The following is a 16,852-nucleotide window of genomic DNA, read 5'->3' as shown; positions in this document are numbered from 1 at the left end:
AAATAACAGATGTACTAGTGTGAACTGATTGACTATTTTACAATCTAAGAGATGGAAAAAGCTCGCTTGCATGGACAGATGGCTCAAACCACATCTTCAGAAATCATAATTTGCATGTATTTCAGTAGGATAGTTGTCGTCTATCGTCATGCCTTTGCCTTCATATTTTTCAGAATTCTCGTGACGCTCTACCATGGATAAAACAGTGTGTGTGTGTGTGTGTGTGTGTGTGTGTGTATATGTGTGTGTGTGAGTGTGTGTTTAAAGTTAAGGTTCGCTCAATGTTGTCGAAACCCATGCTGGTTGGGTGTAAATTGTTCTCATATACCAGACACCAAATTATATTTGAGCTGAGAATATGTTCTAGGATTCTATAACAAATAGACGTCGAAGTTACAACATTAGGATGTGCAAAATGCATATTATAAACGCACTTACAACTATGAAAAGGAACGAATGTGGATAAAATGTCTATAACGTTGTCACACCGTGAGGAGTAAACACTACTCCCGTCATTCTCGCTGCCCTTCACAGTATACGTTCAGGATCACCTGTTAGTGCTCTTTAACATAGTCCCACACACTTGGGCAATTTTCTAGGATCGGTCACACCAGTGTCTTCCAAGCAGCCACCTTTGTAGGCTGATTGCTTTTTACTATCAGCCTACCAATGAATCGAAGTCTTCTACTTGCTTTCCCTACGTCTCAGCCCACATGATCATGGCATTTCATATATTCACAAGTTGTTGCAACAAGGTATTTACGTGAGTTGACTGATTCCAACTGTGGTTCACTGATAAGCCTGCTGCAGTCACAGAATACCATGTTTCTGCATTACTTGAAAGGTAGAGTTAGACATTTCGGTACATTTCAAGCAATTTGTCTATCATTGATCCATTATGAATCTTATCAAAACGAGGTTTAAAATTTGTGCAGCTTTTTCTGGACAGTAATTAGGTATAGGTAACGGTATATTTGCAAGAAAGTCTGGGGTTACTATTAATATTGTCTAGCAGGTCGCTGATATACAACGTGAACAGAACATGAAACCAGCACACCCTCCACCCAAGCCACCATACGGCACTCTCCCTATAAATAAATCTCATTCCAGTCACAAATTTCGCTTGATATCCTATACGTTCACAATTCATTTAATCAAAGTAGGTGTTATAAGGAGTTAAATACATTCCGGGAGTCAAGAATAATTGTATCTACCGGGCTGTCTTCGTCGATGACATTCAGAACATCTTGTGAGAAAAACGCGGGTTCTGTATCTCGTCTCTGACGTTGTCGAAACCCATGCTGGTTGGGTGTAAATTGTTCTCATATACCAGACACCTAATTATACTTGAACTGAGAATATGTTCTAGGATTCTATAACAGATAGAGGTCAAAGTTACAACATTAGGATGTGCAAAATGAATATTATTGTAATAATGATTGGCCAGTGATGCTTTTTTATATTTTATTTGCTTAAGGCCCACTGCCTTGCTTGCGTTTGTGTGGTAATAATTTTATAAACATACATTAAGCCTATTCAAAAAATAATTTATCAATTGAAAGGGTACAGTACCGCCCCACATTGAAAATAGGCACAACCTACTTCATTATTTCTGTCAGAACAACACATTTTTTTTTTTGTAAAATAACTCAATTTCAATTAATACAGCGAAGCCGGATACCAGTGTGGGAAAGAATGACAATTTATTTATTTAATTGATCACATGTGTATTCCCACAAAGTAAATCCCTACATCCAGTTTGGTGAGATCTGTGAAATGAATGAATGTATGGTCGTCTGCTAACCGCAGATAGTGAATGTGAATATATGATCATCTTTGAGACGATCCTTTGGCCACCTTTGGTGGGACCAAAGAGATGAAATTTACCTGAGCTTTGAGCGCCTGAAATGTGGCTGACCAATACGGTAGCAAGGTGCTCCCCCACTTCAGCAGAGGTGCGAGAGGACCTGAAGAACGGCCATGTTTCAGCACTCTGCCGCTGGATCTTGTGCTGTTAAGACCTTTTTTTAGTTGTGCTCCGTAATGACGAAAGAGTGGAGACGTGGTATGCATGTGGAATATTTAAGAGTAGTTTGAAATAATAATTTCTCTATTTGAGGAACTTTTGTGGGGAGAATTAAATGTCAGGCAGGTAATATTAATGGGATTGTAGTAATCTTCGGAAGTGACCAACGGTCACAATGAAACCACGTGTAGCAATAAGTTGAAATACTTCCGTGTGCTTAAGTTAAGCTGAATTACTAGCGTGTGTACAATAAGTTGAAATATTTAAGAAATAGCGTGTGTACCATAAGTTGAAATATTTAAGAAATGGCGTGTGCAGGACTTGAAATTAGAGACGAGTACTTCTACGTGGTGAGTACTGTGTGAGTCTCAATCTGTGTATGAGACAAAGGATAAAGAGAAGTACTCGTCCATGGTATCAGTTGAGGACTCGCGTGTGTGATGAATATGTTCTTAATATTACTTTGCGTGATATGATTCCGTGTGACGCTAGATTCAAACTCTGAGAGAGAAGCAAGGTGAGTCGGCCGTCTATCCAGCAACGCCACTTGGCTTGCATTGCACAGGAAGACGTGCAAATATCTCCAGAGTTCATAGTAGGAAAGTAGAAATACAAAGTGGTGCAGTGTCGTGTGAAACTGGGATAAATACTAATTGAAGTGGGAAAGCTGAAAGTGATAGTGTTGTGACTATTTAGTGTTTGTATTCCATGTCGTAGTGTGGTGTATGTCATGTAATTTGGGTATGTGTGGTTTGCATGGGAGAGTAGCGAGGTAGTTTCAAAAGATTAGTGGGTTATGCGTGTTCCTTTTGTACTGCTCGGTCTGGAGGGAAGTTTCGTGATGATGATTGTGAGAGTCGAAGTGTGAGAAATAATAAAAGATCCACCATCCTATCCAGAAAGTGCACTGTAGCGTTAAATAATTACGAGACCATAATATAGAGATTCACCAATGTAAAGCCATGCCCACTGGGCGGAATTTCTCATGTGTTATTGTTGTAGGTTATAGAATTTGTGTGTTTAGGTTAGAGAATTTATCGGAATAAATAAGATAGTGAAAAGAAAAACATTGGTGGACTTTTCCTTCGAATTGTATGTTGTCATAATGTCCCGAATTTATAATGTGTGCGCCATTCATATTCAGTGCGGTGGCCACGTGTTGACAAAAGCCGTTAAATAAAAAAGAAAGAAAATGTGGTATTGCCAGTGCGTAGTGAACAGTCAGAGTTCTGTAAATTACTGATAGTCAGATGTGCGTTTCCGTTGCGTATTATTCATACAGGAAGATAATTTGTAACTTAATTGAGAGTACGAGAGTTCATATTACTCGATAAATAAGAATGAATCCACTCGCTTGGCAGACCACTCATCTTGCAGGCCTGACTGCTTGATGCCACAGTATGGGCAAGGCATGTGGGTGCCTCTCACAATGAGCCGTTTCTTTTTCTGTGCACTTCTGAAAAAGTCAGTTTGTCGTGGAGACTGTTAAATACTTTTCTTCGATATAGTTCACAAATTGCAACACCTTCTAAAGTTTTCAGGATAATTAAGGCTTCTCAGTCATGTTCTATTCCGAATTTACTTCTGACCAAACAGCGATTCTGGTAGCTAGAGTAGAACGTTTTTGTTAATCACGCCTTTTACGTTCTTGGTGTGATATTTTCATACAAACTTTCGTCCCCTAACACATGTTTCTTCTATATATCTAACTGAGAAATGAAATACCAGCTTTCATGGATTTAGCTTTTTTTTAATACAACGAAATACACTACTGGCCATTAAAATTGCTACACCACGAAGATGACGTGCTACAGACGCGAAATTTAACCGACAGGAAGAAGATGCTGTGATATGCAAATGATCAGCTTTTCAGAGCATTCACACAAGGTTGGTGCCGGTGGCGACACCTACAACGTGCTGACATGAGGAAAGTGTCCAATCGATTTCTCATACACAAACAGCAGTTGACCGGCGTTGCCTGGTGAAACGTTGTTGTGATGCCTCGTGTAAGGAGGAGAAATGCGTACCATCACATTTCTGACATTGATAAAGGACGGATTGTAGCCTATCACGATTGTGGTTTATCGTATCGCGACATTGCTCCTCACGTTGGTCGAGATCCAATTATTGGTAGAAGAATATGGATTCGGTGGGTTCAGGAGGGTAATACGGAACGCCGTGTTGGATCCCAACGGCCTCGTATCATCAGTCGAGATGAGAGGCATCTTATCCGCATGGCTGTAACGGATCGTACAGGCACGTCTAGATCCCTGAGTCAACAGATGGGGACGTTTGCAAGGCAACAACCATCTGCCCGAACAGTTCGACGACGTTTGCAGCAGCATGGACTATCAGCTCGGAGACCTTGGCTAGGGTTACCCTTGACGCTGCATCACAGACAGGAGCGTCTGCGATGGTGTACTCAACGACGAACCTGGGAGCACGAATGCCAAAACGTAATTTTTTCGGATGAATCCAGGTTCTGTTTACAGCATCATGATGGTTGCATCCGTGTTTGGTGACATCGCGGTGAACGCACATTGGAGCGTGTATTCGTCATCGCCATACTGCCGTATCACCTGACGTGATGGTATGGTGTGCCACTGGTTACACGTCTCGGTCACCTCCTGTTCGTACTGACGGCACTTTCAATAGTGGACATTACACTTCAGATGTGTTACGACCTGTGGCTCTACCCTTAATTCGATCCATGCGCAACCCTACATTTCAGCAGGATAATGCACGAACGCATGTTGCAGGTCCTGTACGGGCCCTTCTGGATATAGCACATTCCCCAGATGTCTCACCAATTGAATACGTCTGGTCAATGGTGGCTGAGCAACTGGTTCATCACAATACGCCAGTCGCTACTCTTGATGAACTGTGGTATCGTGTTGAAGCTGCATGAGCATCTGTGCCTGTAGACGCCATCCAAGCTCTGTTTGACTCAATGCCCAGGCGTATTAAGGCCGTTATTACGGCCAGAGGTGGTTGTTCTGGGTACAGATTTCTCAGGATCTATACACCCAAATTGCGTGAAAATGTAATCACATGTCAGTTCTAGTATAATATACAGGGTGATTCAAAAAGAATACCACAACTTTAAAAATGTGTATTTAATGAAAGAAACATAATATAACCTTCTGTTATACATTATTACAAAGAGTATTTAAAAAGGTTTTTTTTTCACTCAAAAACAAGTTCAGAGATGTTCAATATGGCCCCCTCCAGACACTCGAGCAATATCAACCCGATACACCAACTCGTTCCACACTCTCTGTAGCATATCAGGCGTAACAGTTTGGATAGCTGCTGTTATTTCTCGTTTCAAATCATCAATGGTGTCTGGGAGAGGTGGCCGAAACACCATATCCTTAACATACCCCCATAAGAAAAAATCGCAGGGGGTAAGATCAGGGCTAACTAACCTTTTTCGTAGGACTCTCCATACAGTTGATTGTGGAATTTGCAGCTCTCTGCTAGCTCTGCGAGTCGATTTTCCTGGGCTGCGAACAAATGCTTGCTGGATGCGTGCTACATTTTCATCACTCGTTCTCGGCCGTCCAGAACTTTTCCCTTTGCACAAACGCCCATTATCTGTAAACTGTTTGTACCAACGTTTAATACACCACCTATCAGGAGGTTTAACACCATACTTCGTTCGAAATGCACGCTGAACAACTGTCGTCGATTCACTTCTGCCGTACTCAATAACACAAAAAGCTTTCTGTTGAGCGGTCGCCATCTTAGCATCAACTGACGCTGACGCCTAGTCAACAGCGCCTCAAGCGAACAAATGTACAACTAAATGGAACTTTATAGCTCCCTTAATTCGCCGACAGATAGTGCTTAGCTCTGCCTTTTGTCGTTGCAGAGTTTTAAATTCCTAAAGTTGTGGTATTCTTTTTGAATCACCCTGTATTTGTCCAATGAATTCCCGTTTATCATCTGCATTTCTCCTAGGTGTAGCAATTTTAATGGCCGGTACTGTACTACTGCCTGACTCGAACGACGGCTCATTCTCAAGCCGTACGTCATAGAAGCTCAAATGTTATTTCACACAATTTGTTGAAGCTGCAGAACATTTAACACAAGAGATACTGAAGATTAGAATGTGTCAAGAACGTTACAAGTGTGCCGAGGAAGGAGGAGGTAAAACGTGACCAAGAACAAGATGGCATCAGAAGGTTTATATTTACCGCCCTCCTGTCACGTATTTTCCTTTCGACAAGGGCAGTTCCTGTAATCGGCTCCTCATTTGGCTGCTCACGGAAGGCAGCAGGCCAGCCAGCCGCTGCCCACCACCACCCTCAGCCCTAATCGCGCAGCCGTCAGCCGCTGAGACAACTGGCGGCGCCTGAAGGCGGCAGGTAACCTCGTTTGCCCGCCACCCGAATTAGCGAAGTCTCCTCGAGAAGCGTTCGGGCCCCGTAATTTGACAACAGGAAGCTTTGACACGCGCCGCCGAACTTTGACCCGCTTTATTGAATCCAGCGCAGCACCTGTTAGGTGGAGTTGGGAGGCAGGCAGGCATCTGGTCGCTGCCCGGGCCCGTCCGTCAGCTCCGCAGGAAGCGTTCAGGTGAACTGGCGCGGATGGACTCAGCGATGGGCAGACAGCTGGGCCCGGCTGTCTGTCCCTCGATCAGCTCCTAATTGGCCTGTTCGTGGCACGGGAAGCGAAGGGAAGGCGTGCGTGCTACTCTGTTAGGAAGGACCGCTGTTGTCTCTCAGTTCAAGGCAGCAGTTTCTTTGGGTCTTTCTTGAAAGTTCGTAACTCTTGATGGTGACGTTACACGACAGCTCTTGTCACATGGGTCACATTGCTCTGAGCACTATGGCACTTAACATCTGAGGTCATCAGTCCCCTAGAACATAGAAGTATTTAAACCTAACTAACCTAAGGACATCACACACATCCATGCCGGAGGCAGGATTCGAACCTGCGACTGTAGCGGTCGCGCGGTTCCAGATGAAGCGCCTAGAACCGCTCGGTCACTCCTGCCGGCAGCTTTTGTCAACACTGCCACGTACCGTAGTCATACTCCATTAAATTAATAAACTCTGCCACTCTAAATTAATTTCCAGCTAGAAATGAGAGTACAAGCATGGTTCCAGTTAACGTGAGTGACTGACGTATGTAACTAGCAAATTTTCCTAGTAATTACTTACTCTGGAAGATAATTGAACTTCACAATTGGGAATCCTACCGACTGTATGTTGAGCAGAGGCAAGCCGAACGGCGAAGAGTGAGTCAGTGTCTGGCTATTACGGGGTCCCGCTTTGCCCTTCAAAGGACAGACACCGCCCCTACGGCAGGGGAAGGAGAATGCACATACAAGTTGGGACCAGTATCCTATTCAGATAAAACTTCTAGCTAATAGGTCGGGGAAGATGTATAAAACTACTAGCTGGTGTTTCGTCTCGAACTGCAGCAGCCATTACACTTCAGAAGATGTCTCCTGCAGTTAGAGATGAAACGCCAGGAATCAGTTCTATACATCGACCGTGGGATTTCAGTAGCAGTTTTATACATCGACCATGGCCTCTCAGTAGCAGTTCTATACATGGGCCACGGCCTCTCAGTAGCCGTTTACTTCGGAAGACGTATCCCGCAGATGGGGAGGAAACGCCAGGAAAGGAGTTTTTAAACATCGACCACGGCCTCTCAGTAGCAGTTTATACATCGACCACGGCCTCTCAGTAGCCGGTTTACATCGGAAGATGCCTCCCACAGTTGGAGAGGAAACGCCACAGAGCAGTTTTATACACTGAACATGGCCTTTCAGTAGCAGTTTCATACATCGACGATGGGCTCCCATGAGCCATTTTGCATCGAAAGCTGTCTCCCGCAGTTGGAGACGAGGCGCCAGAAAGCAGTGTTATACATCGACCACGGCCTCTCAGCCCGGAAGTTTTAACTGAAGAAGACGACCGTGAAAGTCTACATTGTGTGATTGGTACAAATATAGTATATGCAGGTCAAGCTCCGCTGGAGAGGGGCCATCCTTTTTTGCGCCCTAAATGATAGAAGCCGACTGTGCATTGTTTTCAAAGTGGGAAGTCCACTGACACCAAGGAGACAGCTCGCGAGCTAACAGTGAAGGGCAGCGCAGTAGCGCAATGCCCCGTCCCCTGTGGTAAGTTTGCCTTCTGGAAACTGCTAGACTCAGGATGCTGCAAAAATGAGGTCTCTGAAGTGAGACAAGAGCATCTGGCTCTTGTGTGCTTAGGAGCACGGCACCTTTAGCAGCCGCATTCTACATCTACAACTACGTGATTACTCCACAAGTCACAATTAAGTGCCAGGCTGAGGATTCACCTAACCACCGTCACAATAATTCTCTTTTGTTCCACTGTCGTATCCGATTTCCCTTTTTTGTTATGATGGTCGTTTCTCCCTTAGCAGGTCGACCTCAACACAATATTTCCGCATTCGGGGGAGAAAGTTGGTGATTGAAATTTCGTGAGAAGATCCCGTTGCAACGAAAAACACCCCAAATCTGTATCATATTCTTGACACACTCTTCCCTGTTTCTCGGTAATACAAACGTTTGCCGATCTTTGAACTTTCTCGACGTAATCCGTTAATCCTATCTCGCAAGGATCCCATACCGCGCAGCAGTACTCGAAAAGAGGACAGTCAAGTTCAGTGTAGGCGGTCTCTTTAGTAGATCTGTTGCATCTTCTAAGTGTTCTGCCAGTAGAACACAGTCTTTGGATCGCCTTCTCCACAACATTTTCTGTGCCTTCTTTCCAAATGGTTCAAATGGCTCTGAGCACTATGGGACTCAACTGCTGAGGTCATTAGTCCCCTAGAACTTAGAACTAGTTAAACCTAACTAACCTAAGGACACCACAAACATCCATGCCCGAGGCAGGATTCGAACCTGCGACCGTAGCGGTCTTGCGGTTCCAGACTGCAGCGCCTTTAACCGCACGGCCACTTCGGCCGGCCCTTCTTTCCAATCTGAGTTGTTCGTTATCGTGATTATAAGGTGTTTAGTTGAATTTATGGCCTTCAAATTTTATTGATTTATCGTGTAACCGAAGTTTAACGTATTCCTTTTAGCACTCATATGGATGACCCCACATTTTTCATTTTTTAGGGTCAACTGCCAGTTTGAGCACCATACAGATATCTTATTTCAATTGTTTTGCAAATGATTTTGATCTTTTGATTTTACTAAATGATAAACGACAGCATCATCTGCAAATAACCTAAGATGTCAGCTCAGATTGTCTCCTAAATCGTTTATATACATAAACAACAGCTGACGCCTTATAAGAGTAAATTAGGGAACGCCAGATATCACTTCTGCTTTAATCGATGACTTTCCGTCAATTAATACGAAACTGTGACCTCACTGACAGGAATGCAGTCGCGTAACTGAGACGATGTTCCGTAAGCACGCAATTTGATTAGGAGCTACTTGCGAGCAACAGGATCAAAAGCCTTCTGTAACTCTAGATGTACGGAATCAATTTGATATTCTTTATCGACAGCACTCGGCGCTTCTTGTGAGTAAAGAGCCAATGTGATTGCTGTGTACAGACGCGAGCTGAGTTGGTGACCCTTCGCTCACAGATCCAGGCAGTGTTGGCTTCCGTCACACAGCTTGAGGCTGCTGCCAAGGGGCATTACTATGGAGGGTCGGACGCGGGGATGGGGGCGAAGTCGAGCACGACCCACGTGTCCTCCGATCGATCCACTCCTGTGGCCACCCCGAGTGCTGCCTGCACTGAGGTTGACCCCTCACCCGTGGTCGAGCGGGAGATCATTCCCCAAAGTCTGGCAGGCAGCGAAATAATTTCCGTGTGGCCGATCGTAGGGCCTCCCCCGTTCGTTTGACGAACAGGTTTCGGGCATTATCTGTGGCTGACAAAGTCTCTGAGCCGGATGCAGTCGTCCACCCTGTTCCAGAGGAAGCTTCTCGGCCCGCAAGGTCTGGGCCTTCACAGAGGGTGGATTTGCTGGTAGTCGGGAGCTCCAACGTTAGGCGCGTAATGGGTGGGGCCCATTAGGAACATGGCTGCCAAGGAGGGGAAAGAAGCCAGTGTGCACTCCGTGTGGAGTCATTCCGGTTGTGGAAAGGGTGCTTCCGGATGCCATTAAGAGTACAGGGTGCAGCCAACTGCAGGTGGTAGCCCAAGTCGGTACCAATGACGTGTGTCGCTTTGGATCGGAGGAGAGTCTCTCTGGTTTCGGGCGGCTAGTGGAAACGGTAAAGACTACCAGTCTTCCTTCCGAGATCAAGGCGGAGCTCACCATCTGCAGCATCGTCGACAGAACCAACTGTGGTCCTTTGGTGCAGAGCCGAGTGGAGGGTCTGAATCAGAGGCTCAGGCGGTTCTGTGACCGTGTAGGCTGCAGATTCCTTGACTTGCGCCATCGAGTGGTGGGTTTCCATGTTCCGCTTAAGCGTCCACCATAGAAAGGTCGTCCGTCTAAAATGGGGCAGGTAAAACACAGTAAGGTAGTTGTAGATACGATAGATATTGTAGTTGTAAATTGTCGTAGCTTTGTTGGGAAAGAATCAGAGCTCTAAGCCCTAATAGAAAGCACTGAAGCTCAAATAGTTATGGGTGCAGAAAGCTGGCTAAAGCCAGAAATAAGTTCAGCGGAAATTTTTTCTAACGATCTGACAGTGTTCAGAAAGGATAGATTCAATACAGTTGGTGATGGAGTATTTATTGATGTCAGAAGTAGTTTGCCTGGTAGTGAAATTGAAGTAGATAGTTCCTGCGGAATAATATGGGTAGAGGTTATACTTGACAATCGGACTTAACTATTAATTGGATCGCTTTACCGACCCACCGACACAGAAGATGTAGTTGCTGAGCAGTTCAAAGAAAACTTGAGTCTCATTTCAAATAAGTACCCCGCTCATATAATCATAATCGGTGGCGACTTCAATCTACCCTGGATATGCTGGAAATATTATACGTTTAAAGCCGGTGGCAGGCATAAAACGTCATCCGAAATTGTACTGAATGCTTTCTCAGAAAATTATTTTGAACAATTAGTTCATGAGCCTACTCGAAGCGTAAATGGTTGCGAAAGCATACTTGACCTCTGGATTAATAGGGATTATTATGACGATTACAGAGATTAGCGACCACAAGGCAATTGCTGCTAGGCTGAATACCGTATCACCCGCAACCATCAAAAAGAAACGCAAACTACATCAATTCAAAAAAGCTGATAAAAATGCTCTTAACGATTTTTTAAGAGACAGGGTCCAATCCTTCCGATCTGCTCACGTAAGCGTAGAAAAGATGTGGAATGATTTCAAACAGATAGTATCCACGGCAATTCAGAGATATATGCCACATACCTTAATAAGTGATGGTATTGTTCCCCCATGGTACACAAAGCGGGTCAGATCGCTTTTGCTGAAGCAACGAAAAAAGCATGCCAAATTTGAAAGAACGCAAAATCCCGAAGATTGGCAAAGTTTTGTAGAAGTTCGAAATATAGCGCGTGCTTCAATGAGAGATGCTTTTAACAATTTCTACAACGAAACGCTCTCTCGGAAACTGGCAGAAAACCCAAAGAGAGTCTGGTCATATATAAAACGCACCAGTGGCAGGACGCAATCGATACCTTCACTGCGCGATAACAACGGTGAAGTCACTGGTGACAGTGCCACCGAAGTAGAGTTATTTAAACACGGTTTTCCGAAACTACTTCACCAAAGAAGATGAAGTAAATATTCCCAATTTCCAATCAAGAATAACTGCCAAGATGAGAAACATAGAAGTAGGTATCCTTGGTGTAGCAAAGCAGCTTAATTCACTTAATAAAGGCAAGGCTTCCGGTCCAGATCGTACGAGTATACCAGTCAGGTTCCTTTCAAGTGCAATAGCTCCTTATTTAGCAAATATATACAACCGCTCGCTCACAGAAAGTTCGGTACCTAAAAACTGGAAAGTTGCTCAAGTCCCAATACCCAAAAAGGGACATGGGAGTAATGCGCTGTATTACACGCCCATATCACTAACGTCGATTTGCAGTAGGGTTTTGGAACATATGCTGTATTCGAAAATTATGAAGTACTTCGAAGAAAACGTTTTACTGGCACATAGTCAGCACGGGTTCAAAAAACATAGTTGTTGCGGAACACAACTAGCTCTTTATACTCATGAAGTAATGAGTGCTATCGACAGGAGATGTCAAATTGACTCCATATTTTTAGACTTTCAGAAGGCTTTCGACACCGTTCCTCACAAGCGTCTTCTAACCAAACTGTGTGCCAACGGAATATCGCCTCAGTTATGCGAATGGATTCGTGATTTCCTGTCAGAAAGGTCACAGTTCGTAGTAATAGACGGAGAGTCATCGAGTAAAACAGAAGTAATATCCGGCGTTCCCCAAGGAAGTGTTATGGGCCCTCTACTGTTTCTGGTCTACATTAACGACATAGGAGGCAATCTGAGTAGCCCTCTTAGATTATTTGCAGATGATGCTGTCATTTACCGTCTTGTAAAGTCAACAGATGGCCAAAATGAATTGCAAAATGATCTGTGTGGTACGAAAAGTGGCTATTGACCCTGAATAAAGAAAAATGTGAAGTTATTCACATGAGTACTGAAAGAAATCCGCTAAATTTCGATTACGCGGTAAGTCACACAAATCTGAAGGCTGTACTTTCAACTAAATACTTAGGGATTACAATTACAAATAACCTAAATTGGAATGACCACACAGATAATATTGTGGGTATAGCAAACCAAAGACTGCGATTCATTGGCAGAACACTTAGAAGCTGCTACAGATTTACTAAAGAGGTTGCTTACACTACACTTGCCCGCCATATTCTGGAGTATTTCTGTGCGGTGTGGGATCCGTATCAGGGAGGACTGACGGATGATATTGATAAAGTTCAAAGAAGGGCGGCTCATTTTGTATTATCGCGGATTGGGGAGGTAGTGCCACAGATATTACACGTGAATTTTAGTTCCAATCATTAAAACAAAGGCGTTTTTCGTTGCGACGGGATCTTCTCATGAAATTTCAATCACCAGTTTTCTCCTCCAATTGCGAAAACATTCTGTTGGCATCCACCTACATAGGAAGCAATAATCATTACCATAAAATAAGAGAAATCAGGGCTCGCACAGAAAAATTTAAGTGCTCGTCTTTCCCGCGCGCCGTTCCAGAGTGGAACGGTAGAGCGACAACTTGAAGACAGTTCTTCATTGAACCCTCTGCCAGGCACTTAACTGTGAATAGAAGAGTAATCACGTAGATGCTAATACAGATGTAGTTGTGTATCACAAGAACGATGTTTTCTAAATCCTTTTTGACTATATGTCAATAGATCGTTGTCTTCGAGGTAATTCGTAACGCTCGAATTCAATGTATCTTCCAAAAATCCCGCTGCATATTTTTGTAAACCCTCGTCGCCAGTTTTGTAAACCCTCGTCGACAGTTTTGTACAGGCCTCTCCGCTACAGCTGTGGAGACAGAGTTGACACTATTGTTACGGTAGGCCGAGTTTGTGAGTTCGTGAAACGGCTTCTAATGCAGTGCACCGCTAATACGATTGCTCCCTGCCACTATTACACAGCCGTGCCCCAGGATCACGTAACAGGATAGGAGAACGAAGTTTCTACAACACTCCAACAAGTTAGTAACAAAGTCACACAAATGAGTTAAAAAGTTTTACTTATCTTTGTGACTTGTCGAATAAGGAGGTCTGCAACACCAGATCTAATATAACACACAAAAAAAACCCTCAATGACTAAGAGCAAATAATCATAGGTAAACTTCACAGTACATAGCAAATTCAGTTTACAACAGATGTCTATTCACTTCTGAGGGTTCACTAAACGACGTTCCCTAATCTATAAGCAAGTGGGCGAGAGCTGCTCTTCTGTCTTCCGAGCAGGCTTCTGTCCGTTGTCGTCCGGTCATTGGCGGAATGTACTCGGTCGGCAATTGGCCAAGGCGAAGTCGATATCTTCATCCTCAGTGTCACCCATGGCGTCGGTGGAACTCGCACGAAGTGGCGAGTCTCTATGGCTATGGCACCAGCTCGTGTCTTCGCGCCTGTGATGCATTTGCCCTGGCTGTGTCTTGCACAGACGACACAGCATTTATCGACGTTGATGATATGGGCCTGCAACGTAGTAGATTACTCCTACTACCTTTCTTGAATATTGATGCGATCTGTGCAACTTCCCAGTCTTTCAGTACGGGTATTTAGTCGATCGAGTGGTTGCATAGAAATGTTAAGTATGGAGCATATCCTGAAAGGTACCTAAGCGGTATACAAAATGGACCGAGAGACTTGCTTCTTTTAAGTGCTTTAAGTTGCTTCACTACTCCGAGGATATCTACTTCTGTGTTACTCATCTTGGCAGCTGTCCTTAATTTGGATTATGGAGTATTTACTTTGTCTTCTTTGGTGAAGAAATGTCGGAAACATGTGTTAAGTAACCTGCCTTTAGCAGTACTGTCATCGATAGTATTTCCATTACTGTCGCGCAGAAAGGCAATGATCATGTCTTGCCGCTAGCATACTTTAGATGCAACATAAATACCTTTAGATTTCCTGCCAGGTTTCGAGACAACGTCTCGTTGTCGAAAATACGCTATCTGATCAAAAGTATCCGGGTACCTGGCTGAAAATTACTTACAAGTTCGTGGCACCCTCCAAAGGTAATGCTGGAATTCAATATGGTGTTGTCCCTCCCTTAGCCTTGATGACAGCTTCCACTCTCGCAGGCATATGTTCAGACAGGTGCTGGAATGTTTCTTCCGGAATGGCAGCCCATTCTTCACGGAGTGCTGCACTGAGGAGAGGTATCGATGTCGATCGGTGGGCCTGGCACGAAATAGGCGTTCCAAAACATCCCAAAGGTGTTCTATAGGATTCAGGTCAGGACTCTGTGCAGGCCAGTCCATTAAAGGGATGTTACTGTCGCGTAACCACTCCGTCACAGGTCGTGCTTTATGAACAGGTGCTCGATCGCGTTGAAAGATGCAGTCGCCATCCCCGAACTGCTCTTCAACCGTGGGAAGTAAGAAGGTACTTAAAACACCAATGTAGACTTGTGCTGTGACAGTGCCTCGACAACCAACAAGGGGTCCAGCCCCCTCCATGAAAATCACGACTACACCATAACACCACCACCCCCAAATTTTACTGTTGGCGCTACACACGCTGGCAGATGACGTTCACCGGGCATTCGCCATACCCACACCCTGCCATCTGATCGCCACATTGTGAACCGTGATTAGTCACTCTACACAAGGTTTTTCCATTGTTCAATCGTCCAGTGTTTACGCTCCTTACACCAAACGGGACGCCGTTATGCATTTACCGGCGTGATGTGTGGCTTATGGGCAGCCGCTCGACCGTGAAATCCAAGTTTTCTCACCTCACGCCTAACTGTTACAGTACTTGCGGTGGATCGTGATGCTGTTCGCAATTCCTGTGTGATGTTTGGATAGATGTCTGCCTATTACACATTGCGACCCTCTTTAACTATCGGCGGTCTCTGTCAGCCTGTACTCTTTTGTGCTGTACGTGTCCCTTCACTTTTCCACTTCAGTATTAGATCGGAAACAGAGGACTTAGGGATGTTTAGGAGTGTGCAAATCTCACGCACAGAACGTATGACACAAGCGCCGCCCAATCACATGACGACGTTCGAAGTTCATTTAGTTCCGCGGAGCGCCCCATTCTGCTCTCTCACGATGTCTAATGACTACTGAGGTCGCTGACATGGAGTACCTGGTAGTAGTTGGCAGCACAATGCACCTAATATGGAAAACGTATGTTTTAGGGGGTGTCCGGATACTTTTGATGATATAGTGTTTTACAAGCATCTCGCATTGAAGTGCGCGTGAAATTTCGAGCTTCTGTAAGACAACGCTAATCTTGGGGCTTTTGAGTTCGATTGAATTTGGCATGCTTTTTTGGTTGTTTCTGCAACAGTGCTCTAACCTTTTTTGTGTACCGTGGGTGATCAGCTCTGGCTTTTCTTAATTTATTTGGTATAAATCTCTCAACTGCTGTCGATACTGTTTCCTTTAATTCAAGCCAAATGTGTTCTCCACTAACGGTGTTAATTTGGAAGAAGTGGAGACTGTCTCTCAGGAAGGCGTGAAGCGAATTTTTATCTGCTTCTTTTGAATTGATGTATTTTTCGTTTATTTTTGTTGTATTTGGGAGTAAAGATATTTAATCTCACTACGACAACCCTGTCTTCACTAATCCCTGTATCCATTTTGAAGCTCGTTATCAGCTCAGGATTATTTGTTATTAAGAGGTCATGTGTCTTTTCATATCCGTTTATTATCCGAGGGGGCTCATGAACTAACTGCTTGAAATAATTTTCAGAGAATGCATTTAACACAATTTCGGATGATGCTTTAGACATACATCCGGTATGAAACATGTAGTTTCGCCAACAATGTTGATGGTAAATTGAAGCCACAACTAACTATGAGCCGGCCGGAGTGGCCAAGCGGTTCTAGGCGCTACAGTCTGGAACCGCGCGACCGCTACGGTCGCAGGGTCGAATCCTGCCTCGGGCATGGATGTGTGTGATGTCCTTAGGTTAGTTAGGTTTAAGTAGTTCTAAGTTTTAGGGGATTGATGACCTCAGAAGTTAAGTCCCATAGTGTTCAGAGCCATTTTTTGAACTAACTATGAGTCAGGTACGTGTTTGAAATTAGTCTCTAGTATTCCTTGAACCTTTCAGCAATTGTATCATCTAAACCGGAAGGTCGATAAAAGGATGTAATTCTTATTTTATTCCGGTTGCCAAGAATGACCTTTACCCATACTAACTCACATGAACCATGTACTT

This window comes from Schistocerca nitens, chromosome 8 (genome assembly GCF_023898315.1).
Source record: "Schistocerca nitens isolate TAMUIC-IGC-003100 chromosome 8, iqSchNite1.1, whole genome shotgun sequence".
Classification (NCBI taxonomy): domain Eukaryota; kingdom Metazoa; phylum Arthropoda; class Insecta; order Orthoptera; family Acrididae; genus Schistocerca; species Schistocerca nitens.
The sequence above is the reverse complement of the archived record's forward strand: the minus strand, read 5'-3'. Positions refer to the sequence as shown.